The sequence below is a fragment of the Chrysochloris asiatica genome, unplaced genomic scaffold (genome assembly GCF_000296735.1).
Source record: "Chrysochloris asiatica unplaced genomic scaffold, ChrAsi1.0 scaffold00085, whole genome shotgun sequence".
Lineage (NCBI taxonomy): Eukaryota > Metazoa > Chordata > Mammalia > Afrosoricida > Chrysochloridae > Chrysochloris > Chrysochloris asiatica.
Genome location: NW_006408603.1, coordinates 9,382,851 through 9,388,908, shown reverse-complemented (window position 1 = coordinate 9,388,908; position 6,058 = coordinate 9,382,851).

The following is a 6,058-nucleotide window of genomic DNA, read 5'->3' as shown; positions in this document are numbered from 1 at the left end:
GAGGGGATTATAATCATTGAAATGAAATGAAGTATATGATCTGAGTGTAAAACTGATGATCTGCTCTGTAAACCTTCACTCAATTCACAATAAATAGTTAAAAAAACAAACAAATACTCAGCAAACATTATGAGAGAGGAAGCAGAATGTCAAAAGGGTAACAGGATTCAATCTAGGTGTAGGATGGCCGTGTTCCATTCTCGTAATCTTTCTTTATGCTTGAAATTTCCACATACAAAAAACATTTTTAAACCTAAAATAACGTAAATACAGCTCAGGTTGCTGAATAGAGATTGGTTTAGAGGGAAAGCAACCACATGAGAAATCCACAAAATTTTGTGTGAAACCAGCAAGGACACAACACAGGTTTCTGGCTTGGCCCAGGTCATCTGGCACCTGATTGCCTACACCACCAGCATCACACACACACACACACACACACACACACACACACACAGAGTTGCAGAGCACCACTGTCTAAAGCCCCACAGGGCCAGGCTCCCCTTTCCATTTTTGTGCCCTTTTTAAAGTAATGCTGAGCCCAGAAACAGGACCGCTGCCAGGACCTCCCTGCCTGCTCCCTTCTGACCTGCCACTACTAAGAAAAGGTCCTGCCCACCCACCAGAGATCACCATGACCTTTGCCACCAGCAGCCTTCCTCCACACCCCTCCTTCCAAGCAGACCATTGGTCCCAGAATCTCAGCCCACAAGGCCTGAGTCCCTTCCAGAAACTTTGGATCTGCCCATAGTATGGCCCACTTGGTTCTTCCCCATGTGACCATAGCACTCCTACCCCAATCTTATCTCCAGCCAAGGTGAAACACTCATGTTTCATTCATTCACTTCAGTCATAGTATACTGTTTAAGACTATGAACTCTGGGTTTTAATCCAAGCTCTACCATTTACTAGTTGCATAACCTTGAAGAAAATCCTTTGCTTACGTACTTTGCTGATAATTTCCTCTTCCTAAGAATGCCATCGATGATTCTTCAAGATGTAGCCCATCTCCAGGAAGCTCTCTGGGATTTCTGCTGTCATCACTGCTCTCTCCTCTGTATCCCTTCAGCCCTTTCTGTCTCAGTTTATCTTGGAGCACTTCACCCTTGCTACCTTGTTCAGTTACAGGTCAGAGCCACACCTAATCCAATCTTGTACCTACTACACGCCTGGGGTCCCTCAGGAAGCAGCACAGGCCATCCCTGGGTCACTTTCCCTCTCTGTAAAATGGGAGAGTTGGGCTAGAACATCTTGCTGCACCTCTTCTGCTTGCTTAGGAGAGAGGGTTGAGTTCCCTCAAACTAGAAAGTTCTATGAACTAGTCAGCCCTTCCCCTAGGGATCAGTCAAGGAGGACACCACCAGGGCAAATCTTAGTTTGAGACGCATGGTGGTGATACATAGTAAGTACCCAGGTTACAAGCGACTGACTTACTATGAACAATTTGGACAACTTGTACTTGCCCTTTGTTGTCATTGTTGTTAGTACCATTGAGTTGGTTCCGACTCATGGTGACCCTGTATAGGGTTTCCAAGGCTTTAAATCTTTGCAGAAGCAGAATTCCTCATCTTTCTCCTGTAGTGTGACTGGTAGGTTCAAACCACCAACTTTGTGGTTCTCAGTCCCAGGCTTATCATACAGAATCACTGAGCACCCTTTAATGTTGTGTAAATTTGCACTCACTAAGGAGTCCTAGTGGCACAGTGTTTAAAACACTCGACTGCTAACTAAAAAGTAAGCTATTTGAATCCACTGGAGTCCTGGTTTGGCACTGTGGGTTAATGCACTGGGCTGCAAAGTTGGTTTGAACCTCAAGGTCGGCAGTTCAAGCTCACCAGCTACTCCTTGGAAACCCTATACAGGGTCGCTGTGGGTTGGAACCGACTCAATAGCACTTAACAACAACAACAATTTGAATCCACTAGCCACTCATGTTGTCTCCTAAATGATCTAGCAGTTAGAATTTCTGGCTTTCATCCAGGCAGTCCAAGTTCAACTACTGGCATAGAAACTTTGGAGCCCTGTTGTGGCACTGTAGAATAAGTACTGGGCTGCAAGGTCTGTTTGAACCACAAGGTCGGCAGTTCAAACCTACCAGTCACTCTTTGGAAACTCTATACAGGGTCACTATGAGTCAGAACTGACTCAATGGCCCTTAACAACTCACTCATAGGAGAAAGACAAAGCAGTCTGATCCTGTAAAGACTGACAACTTGGGAAACAGTGTGGAGAAATTCTACTTTGTTCTGTAGGGTCACTGCGATTCAGAATGGACTCCACAGCAGTGGGGGTTGAGTTTTATTTTGTGGTTTTGGAATGATATAATCAATTCCTAGTTGGTGATTGCGTGCTATAGAGTCAGTTCCCACTAATAGTGACCTGTATAGGGTTTCCAAAGCTGTAAATTGGGAGCAGAAAGTTTCACCTTTCTCCCTCGGAACAGTGGGTGGATTCCAACAGCAAAGTCTGAAGTTAGCAGCCCAAAGAATAGCCCATTATACCACCAAGACTCCTGAGCCAATCCTTATTGAAACAAATTCTTCATTCCAATCACCTCTACTTGTGTGTGCAGATTTTAAATCATTGAAAGTGCTTGAGCGCTTTCTTGCACTAAAAACCCACTAAACCCACTGCCAGGAGTCCAGATGTGGCGCTGTAGAATAAGCTCTGGACTGTTAGCCAGAAAGTCAGCAGTTCAAACCCACCAGTCATTCCTTGGGAACCCTATACAGAGTCACTATGAGTCAGAATCGACTTGATAGCACTTAACAACAACAAGCCCACTGCCACCAAGTCAATTAAGACTCCTAATGATCCTGTATATCACCTTTCATGTGGAGTGGCTGTTATCTTGGAACTGCCAATCTTGTGGTTAGCACGCCAGTGCTTATTCTACAGTACCACCAGCATTCCTTTTGCACTAAAGTGGTGCTGGAGAAGAATATTGAAGGTACCATGGACTGCCAGAAGAATAAACTGGTCTGTGTTGAAAGAAATACAACCGGAGTGCTCCTTAGACGCCAAGATGGCCAGACTTTGTCTTTCTTACTTTGGCCATATAATCAGAAGTCCCTGGAGAAGGACATCATGCTTGGTAAAGTGAAGGGTCAGCAAAAAAGAGGAAGACCCCCAATGAGATGAACTGGCACAGTGGCAGCAGCAATGGGCACAAGCATTATAACAATTGTGAGGATGGCACAGGACTATGCAGTATTTTGTTCTGTTGTGTATGGGGTCGCTATGAGTTGGAACTAACTGGAGAGCCCCTAATAATAACAAGGCTAAATAAAAACTGCATGCACCTATTACAATTGACCTACAGATTCAACTTCAAGACACACTTAAGGAACAGATCTCTTTGGTATGAATATGTAAATATATGCATACATGCATGTATGTGTGCAAGACTCAGAAGTTTCCTTTGTGCCTTTTGGAGGTGGAAGGAGCTGAGGAAATGGGAATGAATGGGAGCAAAGGGCCAGGTAGCTGCTTTCCAGTCTTGGCCCTGGGGCTGGGGAGAGACAGGACTAAGAACTATTTGCCAAACGTGTTTGGAGATGAAAGGAGGGGTCTCTTGCATCCTCCAACCTGTCCGCCCTTAGACAGTAAGGTCTTTCCACTAGGGGCGGGGAGTTCCCTGTGTCTGTACCTTCTCTGGCAACGTTCTGCCTCAATGCCAGGCTTCAGAACCATATTCCATGATCCAGAGTCAAAGCTGCTTTCTCTCCCACCCAGAAAGCTTATTTTAGCAACAAAGGGAGAGAGATGAATGGAGAGCTGCAGTTTCTCCATGTGTTTGCTTGGGCCTTCATCAAAAATGAGAGTCTCATTACCCAACTCCAATTCAAGGCATAATTAACAGATGGTATAATTTCCGAGCATTCCCTGAGCCACATAGCTATTAGGTGAAGTGCCCACGCAGCCCCTAGGTCTTCCCAAATCACAGAGTCAAAGGAAATCCAGAGAGGCAGGGCCCTAGGTAGACCACCTATGCCATTCTGTTGCCTCTGGAGCTACCCTTTGCCTTGCCCAAAGGAAGAAAGCTCATCTTTTGGTGGGGTGCGGAGACACATATCCTGAGCACTCTTTTCACTCCTCCTGGCATTTGCCAGGAATGTCTAAGCCTAACCCTTTATGCTGTATCCAAGGTCCATCTTTTTGTCTTTTCCCCTGGGGAGAAAGAGAACAGCTGGTTTCTCATCCTTTGTATCACTGAGTGGTCACACTGACACTGTCTGGGTTTCAGCTCCTGAGGCTCAACAGAGGCACACTTCTGCTGTGACCCACTAGGGAGTGGCACTGCTGTGACTTAGAAGACCTTAGAGATGGTCTGGCCCAGAGCGTTTCAAACTAGGTTCTTCCACAGGTTAGGGGAGCAGCATGGTCAGAGGTGGGGGTGGCAAACTGATGTGACCCTGACCTTCCACTGTGCCCCAGCAGTACCACTTCTATTGGTTTTATTTGAGAACAGGGTTTTATTGCTAAATAAAAGTTTAAAGACCATTTACCTTATTCAATCCCCTCATTTTGCTAAAAGGACATTGAGGCACAGGAACTTGGACCAAGGCCACACTGCTTGGGGTGTAGGGGGCTGGGAGTAAATTCCAGGTCAGCCCTCTTACCACTTGACCAGGCCTCTACTGCTCACCTAGGTGGCCATGCTGCAGTCCTGGGGGTGGGGGTGGGGTACCTTGGGAACCCCTGGTTGGGGTATGAGAGAGGGAAGCCTCTTCTTCCTTCCACCTTCCCTGCTTGGCTCTTCTTCTTGGCCCATGCCTGGACCCCCTGAGGATTCCTGCAATCCCACACAGCTCTTTCAAATGGAAGCTATGTGGGTCTTGAGTTGAGAAGAGGCTCCGGAGTCCTGTACACTGGGTAGGGCTGTTTGCTGGCGACAACGCTGTGTGTGGAGGGAGGAGCGGGCCAGTTGGACATTGCTAAAGATGGAGGTAGGGGCGAAAGTTTGTCTCTCCAGAGTGCAGGCGCTATGGGGCAGCAAAAGCCACAGCTAGGTCTAGGAGGCAAGAAGCCTCAGTAACCCTGTGTAAGTCTTGCCCTCTCTGGGTCTTGATATCTCATCATATTAGTATGTTTATAATAGCTGGCTTCTACCCAATATGCTGCTCCTCAGCTGCCTCCCCCTGAAAATTCCTGCTGGTATCAGTCCAGCAGCTGGACCCCAAGAAGTGTCCTTGTCAGACCATGACCTCACTCCACTATGGGTACCTCACAACCTCCCTGTGTGTTACCCAGCAAAGTAGGGTGTCTCTCTGGGATCTGGGGGAAGCTTTGTAATGTTGGGCAGGTATTTGTAGCTCAGTGTAACCTGGACTAGTGGGAGAAAACATCAATAAAGGCTCTTAGAAGCCACGAGGTGGGGACTCCATTCCTGAGTGTCAGTCAAAATGTTTTGAAAACCTCTAAGTTGGGTTCTATGAAGAAAAACGTGTCATCAGGATTGGAGGAAGCCTCATTAACAACCTACAAAATGCAGATGATATAACTTTGCTTGCTGAAAGTGAAGAGGACTTAAAATATTTGCTGATGAAGATCAAAGAGCACAGCCTTCAGTATGGATTACATCTCAATATAAAGAAAACAAAACTCCTCACCACTGGACCAATAAACAACATTCTTATCAATGGAGAAAAGATTGAAGTTGTCAAGGACTTCATTCTTCTTGGATCAACTGTCAATACTCACTGTAGCAGCAGTCAGGAAATCAAAGATGAATTGTATTAGGCAAATCTCCTGCACAAGACCTTTTTAAAGTGTTGAAGATGTCATCTTGAAGACTAAGGTGAGCCTGACTGAAGCCATGGTATTTTCAATAACCTCATATGCATTTGAAAATTGGACATTAAATAAGAAGATCGTAGAAGAATTGATGCTTTTGAGTTATTGTGTTGGAGGAGAGTATAGAAAGTGCCATGGGCTGCCAAAAGAACCAATAGATCCGTTTTGGAAGAAGTGCATCCAGAGTGCTCCCTGGAGGCCAAGATGGCCAAACTTCGTCTCTCATACTTTGGACATATTATTGTCAAGAAGGACCAGTTGC